General features: G+C 42.6%; 1 protein-coding gene across 1 annotated transcript in view; it reads right to left on the bottom strand.

Annotated features, from left to right (window-relative positions):
- The window catches only part of BRINP1 (BMP/retinoic acid inducible neural specific 1), a 203,339-nt gene extending 198,250 nt beyond the window's left edge, over positions 1-5,089 (bottom strand). The window contains exon 1 of the mRNA XM_003833086.5: positions 4,647-5,089. The gene's annotated coding sequence lies outside the window, so the exon portion shown is untranslated. The remainder of the gene's footprint in view (positions 1-4,646) is intronic.
- Between the last annotated feature and the right edge of the window lie 16,226 nt (positions 5,090-21,315).

Raw genomic sequence — 21,315 nt, 5'->3', positions numbered from 1 at the left:
AAAACAGAGAAAAGTTTGGTTATTGAGAAACCTTCAGAGGTTTTCTTTGATCCAGTGACTCATGACACCTTCATACCATCAATTTCAAAGAGCTCATAATAACTCCCAGCTATTCCTAGCACCTATTGAACAACCCGATGTTGCCAACCATTCATAATAGTTACCATTAACTCAGTGGTCCAGTGAAAAGAGCAGAGATGACGTAAGAAGGAAGACAGATTCAAATTCTAGCTGTGATGGTTGTGTGACCTTGATCAAGGAGTCTAACCAACCTGGGCTTCACTTTCCTCTTCTGTAAAAGGGGCTGTATCTGTCCCACTGGGTGGAAAGAACGACTACATGGGAGAACAAAACTAAAGACCCTGGAACACAGGAAGTCAATATTCACTTCCAGGTAGGGTCTAATTTTCATCTGTCTATATTATCATTGGAATCCCCATATTCTTGGTATAGGCAAAAATGCCGTAACGGCATTGCTTTAAATGAACATGAAGCAATTGTTAGCTAGAAAGTGTGAGAGACAGACAGAGAGATGACAGTTGCTATTGAGATGCAACAGGAAATGCAAGGGCAAACATTTATAAAGCAACTACTCTGTGTCAGTCCCTGGAATACAAAGATGCTCCTGAGACCATACCGAAGAGGGTAAGATAGACCTATACCCCCAGCGCTATAAAGCAGGGCAAACAGAGACACAAACTAAAATAGAGTTTCAGATAAAATGGTACAGAAAAATCAGGTGATAAAGAGATTAATTCCAAAATAAGATCTTGAGAAGACTTTTTGGAAGGGTCATTTGAGCTAGATGTTGAAATATGGGTGGAATTCTGTTAAAAGTCGTGGCTGAATGTGGGAGATGGTGGAAAGAATAATAAAGATAATCTTTGCAGAAGGGAGCACAACTGGAAAAATTATTTGAAGAATGACATTTAAGGACCTGTCTTCTTCACATGACCTCCATCTTGTCTTTAACATGGTTACCAGTAGTTCAGCAGCCAATTTGTTAAGCTTTGTATTTCAGCAAGGGAAACGCAGGAAAAGAAGGGTAGGGTATGTCTAACCTTAATGGCCCATTCAAGTGATAATGTACTGGTGATTTCCTCTAAGGAATTGGGAGGGGAAAAGAGACAGGTTGCAAATCAAAAAATGTCTCCTTGCACAACTGAAGAGGCCTTTGGGCAAAGACCTTTTCAGAAAAATAGAGGACTTTATGATCCATAACATAAACTCTTGCAAGCACTAAGAAAGAGATGTTGAATTTGAACTGATCAGGGGAGGGTGTTTTTACAATTCTTGCCTGTACCAGCGGTAAAGATACTCATTGCAGCCTGAGCTGGGTCGTCTAAACTCAAGGGGGGCCCGAGAGCTGATTTGGCATCTCTGAGCTGTTTCTCCTTGGTTGAAATGGAGTCACAGCTCCCCCTTCTGGGAGCTAAAGTGCCATCTAGCCCCGGAAAATCCTGCATGGAAAAGGCTCTATTGCAGATGGGCCTAAAACCCCCATGTTTTTCAGTACCTGCCTGCACCCCGAAACAGGCGTCTAGAAGTCTAAGAGCACGCTTTTGAGTGAACTCGATTCTGACTTCTCCAGGGTCTCTCTTTCACAGGGCTTTACATTTCTCCTTCCCTGGAGTTTATGGGTCCTAGTCTTCACATGGGAGATGCTTTATATGGGAGAACACAATTTGGTGTGGAGGTTCTCTTTTTTGGAAATGTAGCAAGTAGGAAAGGTTTCTGGATCTTTGTGTGCACATGTGTGTATAAGCACACCTATGCATGTGTGCTTGCATATGCTTCTGTGCCTGTAATATGTATTAATGTCTAGGGGTGAGATTGTAATTAATATAAAGAAATTAATTTGCCTGAAGTATTTGCACTGGTAGATGGGTGTACATTTTGCTCTCTGGAAACCAGTGCATTCCTTAATAAAAATCTTAGATACAGACCAGACACTTTGCTGGGTTCTGCCTACCAGTCACACTCAGTACTGGGTCCTCGCTTGTCGGTAATTCCCTAAAGACATTGGAGAAGGAATCTATGTTCTCTCTCTGTCTCTCTCTCAATCCTCCCCCCGCCACCGTGTGTGTGTGTGTGTGTGTGTGTGTGTGTGTGTGTGTCTGTGTGTGTGTGTCTTTCGGGAATAGTGATTGAGGCATTGGATCTTTTCTCTTCAGGGTCATGTTTCCAGATAGAAAAACCCTGAAATGCATCTCTGAAAATGTGAAGTTTGATGAGGGAAGACAAGCGATTGTCTTGGTAGGGGTCATGGTGGCAGGTTGGCAAGATAGGGGTGGGAGCAATATACAGTCCCAGAGTGTATATTGCTGGGAGGAGTGGAAAGGGTATTGATCTAGCTGATAAGCCTAGATTCTAGTCCTGGGCATGCCACTAACCCACTACTGAATGTTGGGGAATTCTCATTCCCTCTTTAGGCCACAGAGTCCTGCCTTTCTGTTCTTTAATATTCCTTCCAGCTTCGATCGTCCGTGAATTAGGAAAGAGAGAAAATGAGGCAGTTCCCAAAAAGGGCTCTCCTCCTTGGCCCTAGTACCCCCTACCCAAGATAATCCAGGGAGCTCTGCTCTGACATGAGTTTCCTGAAGGAGATTCTCTGTGGCTATGTGAAGGCTTCAGCCTGAGGTATCAGCCTCTGGACACAGAATGGTATGTCTGCAAGTGCCTGCAGGTAGAACCCACCCACTAGGGCAGGTTCCTACAAATACATGTTTGCTTTTATCTCTCCCCAGAATATGAACACGTGTGTGTGTGTGTGTGTGATTGAAATATATATATATATATATATATATATATATATATATATATCTTCCTAGAATATATGTGTACATTTTTTAGGCCAAATATATTTCTACTTTTTTCCCCTAAGAGGGCTTTTCAGTGGCCCCTACGTGCTGAGCTAGACAAGAGGCTGTGTCCCAGCGTCACAGCCCTTGTCTTCTCCTAGCCTCCCTGCCTGAGAGCAGAACGGCTGCCGCTTACCTTGAGAAAGTAACAGCTGCCGAGTCTGGAAGCCATGCTAACAGCAGTAAAACTCAGCATTTTTGCTGAGTAGGGCAAGCCTTTAAGAGGCAGCTGGGAATCAAATCAATGGCTGGCCCCAGAGCCCAAGCCCAACAGTACCAAGCCAGGGTGGCCAAGGGACCTACCTAAAGAGCCTCCCAGGAGATGGAGGAAAGAAGAAAGAGGGCCTTGACCCAAACTACCTTCCTGGCTGAGATTCCTCCACCGCCCCCCTGCCCTTGGCAGTATTTTGGAGCCCAGTGAGAGACGCGAGGTGCAAACCGACAGCAGTTTAAGTCAATTACTGCCACATTCTGTCATGGGTTCCCCACTCACAGCCCCTTTTCAAATTGTAGATCTCCCTCAGTACTGAAACACTTTCTCTCTCTGTCTCCCTCTCTCTCGCTCTTGCTCTCTCTCTCTCCCTCTCCACCTCTCTGCCTTCTCTCAATATCCCCCTAACTCCAGGGGAGCCATGGAGAGGCATATTTAGGAAGAGACTCTCTGGGGGCTTCCCCGCCTGAAATGGGGAAAGAAAGACGAATCTGTCTTAGGAAAGTGCCCCATCCATCTCCTTCCATATCATCCACAGCTGCCCCAAATGAAATTTCCTCTGAGACCCTTTGCAACTGTGATGGATGAGCAAGTCCCCGAGGACGCTTTCTCTTTCCCCTGAGGGGGATCCATGCAAACTTGCCAGATCCTCCCCCAAACCAACAGAAGCGGGAGGGGCTGTGTTGATCGCAAACGGGGATGCAGGGTAAATCCCTATCCCAGACTTTCCAAGCCGCAGATAAGGAGCCCACCGCTGACTTCCCCCTTTCTCTGTCACCCACTATCCAGTGTCTCCAAATTCCCATCAGAATCTTGGAGTCTGCCCAGTGTGGAATTTAAAGTGACAGCGTCTCATTTGCCTCGGGGGTTGGCCATGTCTCTTTCATATTAAGCGGTGGGTCCCAGTGTAGCAGGATTCCACCGTCTGGAGGAATTTTCCTTCAAGGGTACCAACATCGGGCTAAATAAGGTGCCATCTACAGCCCCACAATCCTCCCCAAACCCCAAGCCCAGAGCCCCAAGAGGAAGTCCACAGCGGGTTTCCCGGTGACTACGTGATCCTATAGTAAGGGTCCCATTCCGTGTAAGCTGGAGAGACCTAATTAAAAAGACACACGAGGGCACACATACAAACACATACGTACAAACATGCACACACACATCGCGCCGTAAGTAGGTTATAGGACCTCTCTCTCTTCACCCCTCCCTTACACACACGGACACACACACACACACACACACACCACGAACACACGCATCAAACGCAAACGACGCCGCACACGCAAACACACACTAGCACCACATCAAGTTCCCACCATGGTGCACACGTCGGGAGCGCGCGGGGACACACACGCCACTCACTCAAACCCGCAATTAACCCTTTGAGCCCCAGGCACAGGAACCCCCTCCCTAGAACTGGAGAAGACTTGGAGGCGGCGGGGCGGCCAGGTGAAGAGCGGACAAGGGTGCCGGTAGGGGGAGGGGCAGAGGAGCGCGGGGACGCCCCGAATGCGGCCCGGGGCCGGGTCCAAGGGCAGCGGGGCTGCGGGGCGCTGCACCCGGCGCCGCCTTACCTGGAGTCAATGTCCGTCTTTGGCGGAGAGCTGCGGGCGGACGCTTTTTATTCGGCTCGGTGGGAACTTGGGAGAGCCCTGCGTCCAGCTCGCATTCCGGGGACGGCGCGGGGACTGCAGGCGTGGGGGTACCTGGCTCCTAGCAGCCTGGCTCATACTCAGCCGTAAAGTCCCCTTCGCTGGTCCCGAGGACAGGCATGAATCCCGGCTCCGGAAGGCGGTCACTACTCCCTCTGCCTCCCGGCTCTCTCGCTCTCGCTCTCGCTGTTGCTCGCTCGCTCTCTCCCTCTCTCGCGGGTTCGCTCGCCTGCGCTCTCCTCCTCCCCCCGCGCCAGATCAGTTTGCAGCCGTGGGGTCCGGGAGCGAGGCGGCTGGCGAATGGAGAGGGAAGTCCAAGTGCGCCGCGGTCTCCGGGCGGGGAGCGGCGGAGGCCGGGCTACGCCGGGGGAGGGACTTAGCCGGCGACGGCCGAAAATGAATGGGGGAGCGGCGGCCGGGGGGCGGGGAGGGAGGAGCTGAACACCGGGGTTGCTTCCGAGGAGTGTTTTGTACATCTTTAGGCGGAGGAGGAGGAGAAGCGAGAGGAGGAGAGACGGGAGGCCGCCTCGAGGGAAGGGCGGCCCGGGTGGGCTGGGGCTGAGCCGTAGGGAGTTTCGTGGGTCTGGGGCGTGTAGGGTGTTGTGTCTATGCGCACGAGCATCCAAAGGGACCGCGCATACGCGCAAACCCGGAATCCTGGTGCCCTTAAGCGTGACTGTACTGTGTGTGTCGCGAGTACCTGAGTGTTTCTGGGGCGGCGGGTGTTTCCACGGCCGCGTGGATCCATCGAGTGTGGGTTTTGTCTCGGGAGGTGCCCGTGTGGGTCCGTTTGTGTCTGCGCGTCTCTCTGTGAGTGTTTGACACTGTTTGTTTCTCTCGGTGTGTAGGCGAGAGCCCACGTAACCTCCCAGAATGAAGCAAGAGCTTCTCTACGTAGGCAGGATGTAGGAGTGAGAAGCTGAGGGGACACGAAGTTCTCTGGAGACCACCAGAGGCGGGGAAGGGGCGAGGGTACAGGGACTAAGACATGAAAATAAAAAGCAAAATACTCTGCAATCAGCCTGAATGCAGGCTGGGGCTGCTAACACGGGGCCTCTTCCTGAAGCAGAAAATAAAGCCCTCGTATGATAATTCCCACACAGCGCACATTTGGTATGTTTGTTTACTTTGCTTCCCTTCTGATTTAAACCAAATCAGCAATGCAGATTCGTAGTCCCTTGAAGATTAGGCAAGAATAGAAAGCATTAAGGCTACCAGACGGAGGGGCAGGAAGTCACAGGAAAAGGTGTTGGAATATGTAAAAGAGCCAGATTCAGTAGAAGTGCAGGCTCGAGAGAGGTTGGAGTCCTGTAGCTGTCTGGTCTTGGTGAAATTACTTACCCCTTAAGCCTCAATTCCTTGTCTGTTTAATAGAATAATAATATATCTACCCATCTAATAGGGTTGATGTGGAATTGTAATGAGTTAATATATGCAAAGGCACTTAGACTGCTCATGAGTTAATGTATGCAAAGGCACTTAGACTGCTCCCTGACACCTAGTGAGTGCTCAGTGCATGTTGTCTGCTTTTATGATTGCCATTGTATGTTTTTTGTTTGTTTTTTAATTCAAAGGATGATAAGAGAGAGATGTGACCACCAGGGAGGCCTAGAACAATCTAGGAGCCAGTGAACTAATTGGAGGAAGAGGAGTCTTGAAACAAAATGGAAGAGAAATGTTTGAGTGATGAACTGGGAACTCGGGAAAAATTATTTAATCGACAAAGAGAAAGGGAGAAAGAGAGGAGAAGACATCGAGCTAGCCAGAATGATCCTGGGTCTCAGAAGGTCAGGACTGAGGGGAGAGGAAAGGGAGAGGAGGAGCAGCCAGTGCAGAGCTTCTCAGCCTTCACTGGAATCCCAATGAGGAGGAGTCAGCACCACGGACAGCTCTCCAGCCACAAACCCAGCCAGCGATTTCTCTTTTCGCCTGGTGGAAATTTCTCCCTTTTTTCTTGGGCAACTTTCTCTTTCCCTTGGCTTCTGGTCCAGGTTCAGGTCTTGAACACAGGTTCCCCAGGGCAGTTCTGACTTTGATTCTGACCACGAAGAAATACGCCCACCACACACACTGCTTCTCCCACCCACCGCAGTATGAAATCCCAGGTCACTATCTCTTGCCTCTCCTCCTTTCTTTCTTTCTTTTCTCTCTCTCTCTTTCTGTCTGTGCCCCATTCCTTCCTTTATTCGTCCCTATCTTTCTCTTTGTTTCCCCATCATCCCCCAGCTGAGATCTACTTCCATGACTGTTAGTAGGCAACAGCTGCCCTGCTGATAATGCAGTTCTGAAATCAATCTGAGACAACGTAGTCAGGCAACTTCAGGTGAAGACCAAAGTTCTGACTGATTCTTCTTAACCCTTTCCTTGTAATCAATCTCCCAAGATGGGTTGTGGTCTACATACCTTAGAAAGTGGGGACTTAATGCTTTGGAATACTGTCCAGTCTTTCTCTTCCTCACCCCACACAGTCAATATTTCCCTAAAGAAAAAAAGAGCTCTTCTAGTTCCAACCAATACTACACAGAGAGAAAGAGGAGAGAGAATTTTGAACTTTTACGTGCACCAAGCATTTTATTTGCAATGTTCTGAATATTATTGCTTACAGTTCTGAAAATACTTTGCAGTATGAATACATAATACTATCCCATCTTTGTGGCATAGGAAATTGAGTCTTGAAAAACTTGAGTAGCATGCCAAAATATAGCTAGTAGGTGATGGAGTTAGGAATTCAACACGCAAGTCCAAGTCCAAAATCTTTATCCTCTGGGAATAATGGGGAAGCCCTGGGGTGATTGGAAGTTCTTGGAATTTTATGGGGTCACTGCACCCAACCCTAAATATCAACTTAGATGTCTGGATCCATTGCATTATCTGTGTCCCATCCCAATGGATGATTTAGTGTATCTTGTCCCTGGAGAAGGAGGTGAAGACTTTGCATGGACAGATTTAAGGCTCACTCGAGCCTTGTGGTTTCTGAGTTTTGAATAAAACGCCAACCTTTCCAGGTCTTAGTTCATTTGCATTTGGCTCAGTTTAGCTTTCCTGTTTCTATGAAGAAAGGCTAAGAGGGCCATTTTAAAATGTCTCCGAAGACACCTTGGTCATCAGAAAAGTTCTCAGTGCAAAGCATTTCTAATGACTTATGGAGAATGCAATCAAAACCATATGGATAACATTTTTGCAGAAATACACACGGGTGGGAAAAGGTTTAGAGGCCAAAAATATATTTCTTTTTTTCTTCTTTGCCAAAGAAAGAACATTTAAGGCAGCTTGAGATATGTGAGAAATGTCTTGTTCTTTCTTTGGGGTGGGTGTTGGTGAGCAGCTGTTCGCTATTTCCACCGAATTTACTAAGGGCTTCCATGGGGAGGAGCTGCCAACAGATTAGGATAGACTTAAGAAAGAACTTCCTGTCTGTAGATTTTGGGGTGACACTAAAATAGGACCTTTTGTACAATGGCATTTAATAAGAAAATGGAATGTTTCACAGCATTTCATTCATAGTATGATAGATTTGAAAATCAATGGATAATATTTTTAATATCACAGACTGTTTTAAGAACCTCACTATTGCTATAGACCCTCTCTGTTGTGGAAAATGTACTATAAAAAATCTCACACAATTTTACATGGAGTTTCACTAAATTTGTCTTTGCCAATCTCATTTGTGAATATCTATCCCTGGACCCCAGCTTTAGGACTCTAGAATAGGTGGCTTTTCTGGCCTGTAATCTGACCTTAGATTTTATAGGTTGCTTTACTTAGACTTAAGCTTAAGAAATTGCAAAGGGAAATCCAGTGAATAAATTAATAAACAGGTAAGCATCATTTTTTTCTAGAAATAGACAAGAAATATAGATAAATGTTCAGTGATGAAATGGAGGTTTCACTTACCCCTCCTTAAATAAAGATAAGATTTTGTCCTGTTTGTGCAGGACTCTCAGCCACCTGCCACTGTCTCAAAAGCTTAAGTTCACTACTCCTGTCAAATCTCAAAGGAGTTAAAATCCCTTAATCTGGGGTGCTTTGGGTTCAGAATAGGCTGAACAACTGCCGAAAGCAGCCTGTATTTCTTAAGCGCCTACTGACTGTGAGGTAGTATGAAAGATTCCGAGATAAATACCTTGCCTGGTTTCTGTCTTCTAGGAGTCTGAAATCCATTGCAGAGCCATACTCATGCCTAAATAATCAGAATACACCATAGAATGTAGCAGGCATGCTCAGGGTCTATAGGAAATATTGAAAAGCTAAAAGGAGGAAAATTTTGCCTCCATGTTAGGTATAACATTTTACACCTATAAACAGCTATTTTTCTTTAGTTTTAAAAACAGTTGAATTCATAATAACTGATATTTATTGAGTGATTAATATGTGTGAGCAACATTTAAGCCTTCCATGTCTCTCAACTAGGCTATTATGAGCCTCTTTTCGTTGAATAAAAGTGTTACGCTGGCCTAGCGCAGTGGCTTATGCCTGTAATCCCAGCACTTTGGGAGGACAAAGCAGGTGGATCATGTGAGCTCAGGAATTCGAGACCAGCCTGTGCACCATGAAGAAACACTTTCTACAACAACAACAACCAAAAAAAAAAAAAAAAAAAAAAAACCTACAAAAATTAGCCAGGCATGGTGGTGTGCCCTTGGGAGTCTGAGCTGGGAAGATGGCTTGAGCTTGGGAGACAGAGGTTGCAGTGAGCCGAGATCACACCACTGCACTCCAGGCTGGGCTACAGAGCCAGATCATGTTCCAAAATAAAAACTTCTATGCCTCTTAGTCTCTCTCTCTCTCTCTCAATGTCTCTCTCTCTCTTTTTCTCACTCTGTCTCTCCCTCTCCCTATCTCTCTCCCCCCTTTCCTCCCTCCCTCTCTTTCTTTTCTCCTTCCCAGCCCATACCAACTCTGTTTGGGCAATGTGCTTAGAACACAACTCTCTTCCATCATTCTACTTATCTAAAACCTGGTAGACTTTTAACTGTATATCAAAGTCAGAACCATTTTACTCAGAATTTAATGCCCTCCATCATTTGGTCCTGGTGTTTTTGTGGGTTTTTTTGTTTTTTTTTTGTTGTTGTTGTTGTTTTGTTTTACAAATTTATTTATACCTAGTTATCACCCTGTACCTTCTATGCTAGCAAAAATGAACCGCTCACTGCTTCTTCATTCCCAGCTTCCTTTTCTCTGTGCATGCTGGTCCCTTTATTCCCAGGTCTTTTTCTCCCTAGCAGCCCATCATTTCTGCATGACCAAATCTTACCCTTCCTTAAACATTTAGTTCATGTGCTTTATCCGTGACCACTTCAGTTAGGATAAAGCACATTTTTACATGAAGTGTACAAAGCTGTGCATGATCTGGCCTTAACCTTCCCTCTAATATCATGTCCCCTCTCTCTACTCCAGTCACACTGGCTGTATTCCAATCACTAGAGTTTACCAAGTTCCTTTCTGCCTCTAGGCTTTGTGCTTGCTTTCCACTCCTAGCCAAGTCCTACTTACCCTTTGAGTATCTGTGTAAATGTCACTTCCCTGACCCCCAGAACAAGGCTCTCATTTCTCTCACAACCCTGAATGTCTCTGTCACAACATGTATCATCATTGTAATTCAACAATTATCAGTGACATTATTTGTTTTATATATGTTACCCCAGCTAGAACTAGAACTCAAAGGCATAAAAGATATTTTCATGGTGAGAGCTTGGTACATGAAGACACAGTGTATTTGGTTAACTATGCCCTATGTCCCAGGAACTGCTCTATGTACTTCACAAATGTTAATTCATCTAATCCTTTTAACACCCCTATGATGTCATTATTGTCATTATGATTATTACCTCCATATTCAGATGAAGAAAGATGAGGCACAGAGAGGCTGAACAAATTGCCCACTATCATATATCAGAACCAAAATTCGAACTGAGGCCACCCTGCTATAGAAGCCAAACATGGCCGCTAAGCTACCTAGCCCTTTACATGGGAAAAGCCCAATACAAATGTATTCAATAAACAGAAGTTTTTTCTCAAGCCTTCAGTCTTTAAGTTATCCATTCTCCTCTGACTCTGTGGCATTCTTCACTTTCTTTCATGACGATTATTTGCATATGTGAACCTTGCTCTTGGTATTCCCAGCTATCGGCTCTGGTTCTTCAGCAAACATACCGAATCTCTGGAGGCATGCTTCTACCTACTAACTCCTTGACCAGGATTTGGACCATTCTTGGTCTCCCATCAGGCTCTCCCAGCTGTGAACATGGATGTGTTTGGACACGAGAGTGTGCAAAATGATTTTGTTAGACATGCCCAGCTTTCTCTCTCTCTCCTCCCTCTCCTTTCCACGTTGCTAAAGTTCTAGCTTCGTTAAGCCTGTGCTTGCCCAGGCCTTTGCCCTGGTGACATACAACTTCCAAAAAAAGGTTTTAGGAAAGGTGTTGAAAAAATATTATCCTGTTTGCTGAAGCTCAAGGAACATCCCTATTGCAAATTCGTTCAATATTCTACTTGAATTAATAATTCAGTATATGCAAGTTCTCTTGAAATCTCAGATAGTATCTTCCTTGTTTTGCTCTGGCTTTTTGGTTTTTGTTTTGTTTTGTTTTGTCTTGTTTTTTTAGCAATCTCCCTTTTTGTGATGATGGAAAGATGAGGTAGGCACACCAGGTAGCCCCTTTATAGAGATGACATAGAGGCTTGGGGACAAAGAATGACTCATAGAAGGATAACCCTTGGTAATGATGGACCCACAGCTTGAACCAGGTATTCAAACTCATCAAGGCTGGTGTACTGCTTCTCTCTTTATTTCTGTGTTAAACACTGCTTTAGGTGGCTTAATGATCAATCTATTCCACTTCAACTCATTCCCTCCTAACTCCTTCTCTTTCTAACAGGCAGCTCCTATCATTTCTCTCAAGCTCTGCCACACTCCACGAGGGGGAGCCCTACTTAGGTTATTTTTAGCATGTGCCTCCTCATGTCCATTTCCCTCTTCTGCTGTCAGTACCTTTATTTTCCTTTAGGAAACCACCCTTCTAAGTTTCTCACTTCATTTTGTTCTAGAGGTGCTGATCCTATCCCCTGGCTCTAGGGCACATGACCAAGGTTGGCCAGTCAGGGTGTTCTATCCCACTGGTCACCGTGATTGGTATAGGCATGGAGATTGATACCCACTGGTCCCAGAGAGTCAAATCCAGAATGTTTGCTGGACCCATTATTAAAAAGTACTCCTAAAATCAAAATAGTGATAATGGGCATATTTAGCTGGTAGGATTCAAACCTGGAGTTCTGAAAATGACCTTTGCCACCGCAATGAAGAAGTCCGACTGGGAAGGAAGGAAACATGGAATGGATCCAGAGGTTTCTGAAGTCTTCAACACATACTTAACTCTACAAACCAATCGCTTTCCTTTCTATTTTAAACAATTTGGTTTGGGTTTCTGTCACTTGCCACCAAATGTATCTTAAAGCATTATAAATCAGAGTGACAGAGTTTTAGATACAGAACTTTGAAACATTTGATTTAGAGAGACCAAAAGTAGAGAAATGAAATTGGAGCCAAGTGAATTTCTATTAATTCGATTCTACCTCTAGTAAGCCCTGTGCCCTACACAAGTCAAGTCTGTTTGTCCCTCTGGGCCATGTATTCTTAACCTATGTGGTAGGCAGAATTCTGAGATGACACCTAATGCCCCCTGGCCATGTAGAATTCCTTCTACTTTGAGTGTGGGTAGAACTTGTGTATATAATAAGATATCACTCTTGTGATTACATGATATTATATGACAAAAGGGGGATTATTATCTTGGGTGGGGCAGCTAAACCATGTTAGCTTTGAAAAACACGTTTTCACTGGCTATAAAAAAGGAAGTCTGAGAGATGTGCTCCAGCTAGCCTAAAAGGAAGCAAACACCCAGATTGTGAACTGCCTATGGAGGATATGTAGCAAGGATCCATGAGTGGCTTCTAGATGCTGACAGGTGTCCCTGCTGACAGCTAGCAGGAATGACCACAAGAAAAGAAATTCTGCCAACAGCCAATGAACTTAGAAGAGAACACCAAGCCCCAAATGACAACCACAGCCCTAGATGACCCGTTAATTTCAGTCTGATGAGATCCTGAGTGAAGTATCCAGTCACTCTGCTTCTGGACATCTACAGAAGCAGTGAGACAATAAATATGTATATTTTAAGCTATTACATGTGTGGGAATGTGTTGCATAGCAATAGAAAATTAATATACTCTATAAATAAAGTAGTTTTATCAAAATGTCTCTGTAGTCTTCCCTTTCACTTCCACTATCACTTTCTTAGGTGGCAATAACTGCTGGTGCTAAACTATCTGGGGATTCCCATAATGCATCCCAATCCCTGATAATCCATCTCATGTCTATTCATAAACACCTTCCAAGCTAGAGAGGGAAAAAAACACCCTCCCACCCGACTTGCAAAGCTATTCCATCCAGCAACTTATTTTCTATATAAAGCCTTATCCTGTTGATGCAGTACATTCCATCTGGATAAACATAATTATTGAGGGTGGGGATGTGAAAATGAGTTTCCTTTGCCCCCACAGCTTGCTCCCAGTAAAATGGTCTTCTGATCCAGCGACATCATTTTTTGAAGTGTGAATATACACTAATTATTTTCAAGTCAGTGAGCTTAGTGGATGTGAAAAATAGACTTTGGAGTCAAATAAGTTTGAGGCCAAACCTGTCATCACACATTTTGGGAAGAAACACAGTAAGCCTTACCAGGAACCTCACATGCCCCATTCTCAGTGTCTGAGTCTCAGTGTCCTTATTTTGCAAATGAGGATCCAACAGTTTACCCAGAACTTATGTTTTGAGCATCTTCTCTGAACCAAATATCTAGTCTAATGGCAATGAATAGGTTACTCTCTTTTGGAGCATATAATCTCATTAGGAAGTAATATTTACACTAATAAGGTTGTTGTAATGATTAAATGAGATAAGCATTTAGCATGGAGCCTGACAGCCTCATTCAGTGGGAGCCATGCTTGGAGGGGTTATGGCACCCAAAAGAAGCTATATGATTATTAATAACAGTATTTATTGAGTACTTACATCAGGTCAGGCATTTCTCAAAATTCTTTTCTGTGTATTAACTCAAATAATCACCACGAAACATCCCAAGAGGTAGATGTGATTATCATCCCCAATGAGAAAAGAACTGATAAGTATCAGACTGAGATATAAATACAGATCACTGGGCTCACAGGTCAATGCACTTTACTATGATTTCTTACTAATTCTCATTAGATGCCTTTAAAGTAAAAGGGATGACACAGGGTAGACAGTTTTTGTTTGTTTGTTTTTTGAATGTGAAAGTTTCCCAATACCCCAAATGCATATGCCACTTCCATACCTTGAATACCCCACACACAACAAATTCTAACCAAGTAACTGCTATTGATCAAGGGTTACATAAAACGACATTAGTAGTAGTGCTTTTGGTTTTCATTGTTTTTGTTCGCATTTTTCATGCTTATAATGTTCCAGAAAGTTTGCTAAATGCTTCACAAATAGTATTTAGTTTAATAAATTAAACTGAACTCCAACTTGGGTAACAGAGCAAGACTGTATCAAAACAAAAACAAAACAAAACAAAAAAGCACAGGGCTAGGCACAGGGGCTCACGCCTGTAATCCTAGCACTTTGGGAGGCCGAGGCAGGCGAATCACCTGAGGTCGGGAGTTCGAGATCAGCCTGACCAACATGGAGAAACCCCATCTCTACTAATAATACGAAATTAGCTGGGCATGGTGGCGCATGCCTGTAATCCCAGCTACTAGGGAGGCTGAGACAGGAGAATCGCTTGAACCCGGGAGGTGGAGGTTGTGGTGAGCCAAAATCACTCCATTGCACTCCAGCCTGGGCAACAAGAGTGAAACTCCATCTCAAAAAAATTAAATGAATAAAAGATAAAAAGCACAGAAGCAGAATGCTTGTGGCTTCACCAAAAAAAAAAAAAAAAAAAGAAGCAACCCTGTAGTCTGTGTTCTTAATTGTTGTGCTCTTCGGTGCTCAGCTAGGTTGCACTTTCTCAAACTATCCTATGTAACACAGAGACTGCAGTCTCTTCTACTTGAGTGCTAAGTGACACTACACTGGCATATAAACACATTTTCTTTACAGTTTCATTTTCAGGTTCACTATTTTGAGGAGGTATGGTTGGGATGTTATTTTATAACAAATATATTTTTTATCATTGTTTTAATTTACTTCTATTATAATTAGCTTGAATTTAGCTGGTTAGTCTTTGTTTCAAACTATCACATATTCGTCAGTTTTCAATATCTCTTGATTTCTCCCCAGTACTACCTCTTGTCCACCTCTTGCCTGGGCCATTACTAATCCATCATGGAACTCTCCCTTGCAAAATCCAAAACAAAATCCTCAAGCAAAACTACCAATCAATTGGATACGGCAAAGGAGATGAAACCTAAGTTTCAGTCCTGCATGTTCTCTACCTAAGATGGTTGAAGGCCTTTTGTAGATTTTAGAGATAAAAGCATGTCTGTCCAATGGCAAGATGAAATAGAAAGAATTATCTAAATTCGGAATTAAGAATATCTTTACCTTTCTATGTTGAAGGTCAAGTGCTGCATATCCTGTATCATTATCTGTGTTTTATTACAGATGTCAGCAAAGAAAATTATGTACAGAGCCTGAGTCCCTGCTGCTGCTTGTGTGAAATACATTTATGCAATTCAGACATTGTAGACATCAAATCCTCTTTTGTTAATATGTGGTCACTGAAAGCTTTACTAGGGAGAGGTATACCAAGAATGTGTGTTTGATTTAACAATGAGAGGGTAAACAAAGCTATGGTTAATGAATTTAATCATTGTTCTTCTGTGCTAGGACATTTGTTTGTATTAGATCTTGCTGATAATGACACTATTAAATAATCAGACCAGCCAGGCGCAGTGGCTCACACCTGTAATTCCAGCACTTTGGGAGGCCAAGGTGGGCAAATCATGAGGTCAGGAGTTCAAGACCAGCCTGACCAATATGGTGAAACCCTGTCTTTAATAAAAATACAAAAATTGGCTGGGCGTGGCGGTGCACACCTGTAGCCCCAGCTACTTGGGAGGCTGAGGCAGGAGAATCGCTTGAAACTGGGAGGCGGAGGTTGCAGTGAGCCGAGATCACGCCACTGCACTCCAACCTGGGCAACAGAGTGAGACTCTATCTAAAAAAAAATCAAGCTATAAACAAAAAATAATCAGACCGTGATACAACCAAGCTGCATACTTTTCCATGCTAATAATCTTGCAGGATCACTACACACTCCAGGGGGCTACAGCAACTTCAGACAGATTTTGAGAGGGAGTAATCAAACTTGCTATATCAATTAGCACTCTCTTGCCTGTAAATGACAGAAAATTCATATGAAACTGAATGAAGCAAAAAAAGAAGAAAAAAAGCATTTCTTGGTTGATGTAACTGAAAAGTCAAAAGGTAAAACATTCTTCAGGTTTGTCTCCATGTCACAAGGACACATCCTGCCTCTCTCGGCTTTCTTTCTCCGGGTTGGCTTGGTCCTCAGGCTGACTTTCTCCATGCACAGCTCAAATGCCAATCTTAACTGTTCCCAACAGTCCCAAACAAAATCTCAAGATTGTATCCTACTGGCTGCGATAATGTTGTGTTCCCATCACTGATTGCCCATCATGTTCCTCTCACACTTCGAATCCAGGGAATATCTCAACATTATCTCAACCAGAATAACTAAGAAAAAAAATGACTCTTCTGAAAAAAGTGGGGTACTATTACCAGAAATATGGAAAAGAGATAAGTGCTATACATGTCTATGTAAATGTCACACAACAAATGTCCACATTGCCAGCCTCTTTGACCCTAATCAAATCTTTCCATTAGTTGCTCCTACGCAAAGATATAAACAAATAATTTGAAATTTTAAATATTCTCTTTTGAATGTTCACCTTAAAAATATTAGGTGAAGCTTGGGACAGTCACCTTCACCCTAGTTGGGTGACCCTCAGCAACATCTTAAACCAGTATCTTCATCTTCAACATGGAGATAATATTTTTCTTACATCTTTTTCAAGGTTGTTTCAGAATCCCAGAACACTTTATCAGAAAGATTCTTAAATACTGCTGAAGCTTACACATTTTACAATTCAATGGTCACAGTTAATCTTGAAATGTTCTAATGATGTTATTAAACACTACCAAAGATAGTGCAAAATTGATTCTATTTTTTTAACTTTACATGTCTAAACTCAAAAGCATCACAAATAACAGGAGAAAGTGAATGTGATTAGGAAGGGAATGCTTAAAATGTTTTTTAACTACCTCTTTTCCTTGGATCAAGTAAACTACAGAGCATATTTCAGATATCTATCTTTGAAAATACCAATAAAACACTTAGCAGTAATCTGTATATGCCATTTTCCCACTCCTCGATCTAGAGATCAATTGGTTTTGTTAATGTATACAAGTGGCTATTTTTAATCAATACATCATGGATTCTATGAAATCAGTGTGTAAAAGAAAATAATCCAAAAATCCAATCCAAAGGCTTGTGTGTTCTCTTCATGGCTTTTTCCCCTATTCAACAGTGTGACTCCATGATGGTTAGTTTTATGCATCAACTTGACTGGGCTATGGGGTGCCCAGATATTTGCTCAAACATTATTCTGAGTATTTCTATAAGAGTATTTTTGACAAGATTACACTAAAATCATTAGACTGAATAAAATAGATTGTTGTCCCTAATATGGATACCCTCACCCAATCAGTTGAATGCCAAAACAGAACTAAAAGGCTGACCCTTTCTCCCTGTGTTTTCTTAGTAGGAAAGAATTCTTCCTGCCTGACTGCTTTACAACTGAAACATTGGCTTCTTCCTGCCTTCAGACTTGAACTGTAACATTAGCTTTCCTAGTTCTCAGCCTTTAGACCCAGACTGAAGCTACATCTTCAGCCCAGTTTGTCAAATTATTCCCCAGAATCTTGGGACTTCTTAACTTCCATAATCACATGAGCCAATTCTTTATAATATCTATCTATCCATCTATCTATCAATAATATCTCTAGCCATCCTATTAGCTCTGTTTCTCTGGAGAACTCTCACACAGACCTAAGAAAGCTATTTAATCTCTGTAGGCCTCTGTTTTGAGAAAATTTAGTGAAAGCATCTTGAAAGTACCTTTCATCTCTGACGACTGGTGTGTCCATGAGCTCTAGTGTGTACTCAGGACCTAATTGCAGCATAGCTACCTGCTCTATTACACCCACGAGGTATAGATTCAAGACCCAATCCAGCACCCACTCTGCTGCTCAAGTCTCAGCTAAAGCAACAAAATCTCAGCTGAAGTGTTGATCTATCTGATGCACTGCACCTAAGAAGCACAATGATCCACTTTCTGTCCTGCCAGATTATCTCCCACCTTCTAAAAGCTGATGGGTAAAAGCAATCACAAAGCTCCTAAGAGTCTATAGAGATATTTGGGGTTGGTACATGAAATTAGCTATATCATAACAAAACATTACAAAATAGTTCAGTGTGGTTAGAAGACCTTCATATTTATGAAAACTATAACTAACAGCATAATCTTTGAAGCCAGATGAACTTGGATTTAAATCCCTCCTCTGCCATTAATTCAATTAATCTAGGCTATTTCACTTCTCCAAGTTGCATATGTAAAATCGGCCTCATATGTAAAACTGGCCCATAATACTTAGCTTAGAGAACTAACTGAGTAAGGATTAAAAATATTATAGCTTGGCATAGCATCTGACACACTTAATTCTTCATCCAGTGTATGACCAAAGCAGATCGTGTATTATCTCATTGTCAAGCAGATTAAGGTGCAGAAAGTGCCCTAGACCTCATGGTTTATATATGGTAGATTTAGGGTTAAAACCTAGAACCTAAGGCATTATCTAGCATGGGGTATGGATTCAGTCAATGTCTACTGAGAGAAGGAATGAAAAAAAATCAACACACCTAAGCTCACAAACACTTAATATAATTTTCTTTATCTCTTTCTTTCTATAGGCAGAGATATTAGAAAATTCTAACATATAGTGAGCAACCAGAATATACTTTCTGCTTGCTGCATTAACCTGTATTATGACAACTACTCAAACAATGGAAAACACTCCCCTATTATATACAATGTTTAATTTTTATCATACACTATACCAGCTGATTTTTATCATATGCTATATAAAGTAGGTCAAGGTAGCACTTTAAAAAAAAGTTCATTCTGCAAACAACACTAACAACAAAACTGGTAGCAGAAATGCACCTAGGAGCTAGAAAAAGGCCCAACAAGTGCTTTCTCTCTGGCTGTTTTCCTAAGTCCTATAAGTTACCCAGGGTAGGACAACATAGATCCCACTTGCTCTTCAAAGCCAAGGGGTTTCATGAGCAAGGGATCCTTCATTTGTCATTGATATTCCATAGACAAGACTTGCTGCAAAGTCCCATGATCAATGAGCTAAGATCAGACCTGGTTCCTAGCTCCTCTTACTGTTCTCACAAAACGCAGCTTGTGAGCTGGGAAAAGATAGAGAGATGTTTTTTTCAACTCATTTTCAAGTGCTAGCAGCATGCATTATTCCCAAGTCAGAATAGTTATGCCTGTTCATTGCTACCTTAAACCTGGTTGAATATGCTCCTGGAGAGCTGTGTTGATATTCTGCTGCTCGCTAGGTCTCTTGTGGAATGCAAACTGCATTTCTCTTCTGCAAACAAATACCCCTCAAGTTGTGAGCCTATTTAACTGTGCCCAAAATTCATTGCACAAACATCTGTCTCCTGGGAAGGTGCCGTCTGCCTTAGATAAGACCAGTGGGTCTCAACTGCCTAATAAATGGTCTTAGGTCTAGACCTCTCACACAGGCCTCTACCAAAATGTAGGGGAAACTAAACCCCTCCTGGGGCTTCTGTGCTTTTAGAAATACAAGAAAACCTTTCCACATAATCGCCTTAAAATTTCAGGATTAACAGATTCAGTTGGGACTGTCTGGTTCTAGGAGATCTTTGGTCTAGTCTAAAGATTTGGAATAAATGTTATTTTATTAGCAAGCGAGGGATCTCTGTTTTATTTTTGTTTTTGATTTTTGTTGTGGTTGACATTATTTTTTAACAATCGTCACCATTCTCATTCAATTTAAACTGAATAATCCTCCATGCTTTAGTGAGCTTGCCAAATTTAGGATATGGTAGACTGAGCAAGGGTCCTATACACTTGGGCACATCTGCATTCATGCTGCACAAACTGAATCCCTTGGAATCCAATGGCCTTCTAACTCTTAAACGTTGCTGATGGAAAAAGAAGGGCACTAGGGTTTTAATCTGGTCTGACCCACTCTCTTCTCAGCTTTATTGATCTGAACAACAGGAGATGCCTTTGGAAGTATTTGTGGGGCACTGAATCAGGAATTAGAGCTAAAATGATCTTTAAAGGTCAGGTTCTAAAATCTGCTCCATCCCAATTTCAATCTGATGCTTGAATGTCAAATATCAGAAATAAAATGGTTAAACTGATTAAAATTCTAAAACTGAGCTGGTATTACAGAGTATTCCCCAGGCCACTGACATGGTTTTTGCCAGCCAAGAGTAACCTTAGGAAAGTAACCCATCCACAGAAATGGAGAAAGCTGTCTCCTCTTGGACCAGCTCTTAGAAGTGGCAGCACCTAGCCCCACGTGGCTGTTGAACAACTGAAATGTGGGAAGTCTGAATTAAGATATGCCGTATGTGTGAAACACACAACTGGTATTGGAGACAGAGTGTGGAAAGGAATGTTAAATGTCTATAATAATTTTTATATCGGTGATATGTTGTAGTGATGTATTTTTGATATATGGGATTTAATAAAATGTGATTATAATTAATTTCATCTATTTCATTTTGCTTTTTGTAATGTGGCTAGGACAAGCTCTTCGAACAGATTTGGGAAGAGGAACGGTCACATAGATAAAAGTCGTTGAGAGTGGAAGGGAAGGGTCACTTAGTCATGACCCTAGAGAATGAGTAGAAGGTAAATAATAAACACTAAAAAAACACTCTCATGTTTACTCTCACATTAATACCCAGAACGACTCTATGTGGCATCAAAAATTGCATTCCCATTTGAAATGTCATCTCACTGAGGCCGTGTGCTATAAATCTAGCCACAGGAGAAGGTAAAATGGGGAGCGTAAACACAGTTCTTTCCACTGTCAAATCTATGTTCTTTCTCCAATACCAAACTGCACCTCTCTAAAATGTATTTACTTTACTATAGCCAGTGGGCTGAAGATTTTCAGTTCTGATTCTTCATCTTCTCTTCTTATCTCCTTTTACCCATCACTCTCAGGACTGCAAACAGGATTTAGTATTGTTATTTTATTTGCAACAACCATTTCTGGTCCCTGCACTCTGCTTGATGCAGTACAAAAATAGTTTGCCCTTTGGGAAGATAATGCTTGGGTCTGTTCACCTCCATGACTATATCTGTGCTTATGAACCAGGCAGGGTGGAGGGAGATAGCAAGTTGGCTAAATATGGCTCCAGGGGGAGTAAATTTCTGGCTGAGTTGATAATGGAAAATGGAGAATTTC

The sequence above is a fragment of the Pan paniscus genome, chromosome 11 (genome assembly GCF_029289425.2).
Source record: "Pan paniscus chromosome 11, NHGRI_mPanPan1-v2.0_pri, whole genome shotgun sequence".
Classification (NCBI taxonomy): Eukaryota; Metazoa; Chordata; class Mammalia; order Primates; family Hominidae; genus Pan; species Pan paniscus.
Note: the sequence above shows the minus strand (reverse complement) of the source record. Positions and strands in the feature narration are given on the sequence as shown.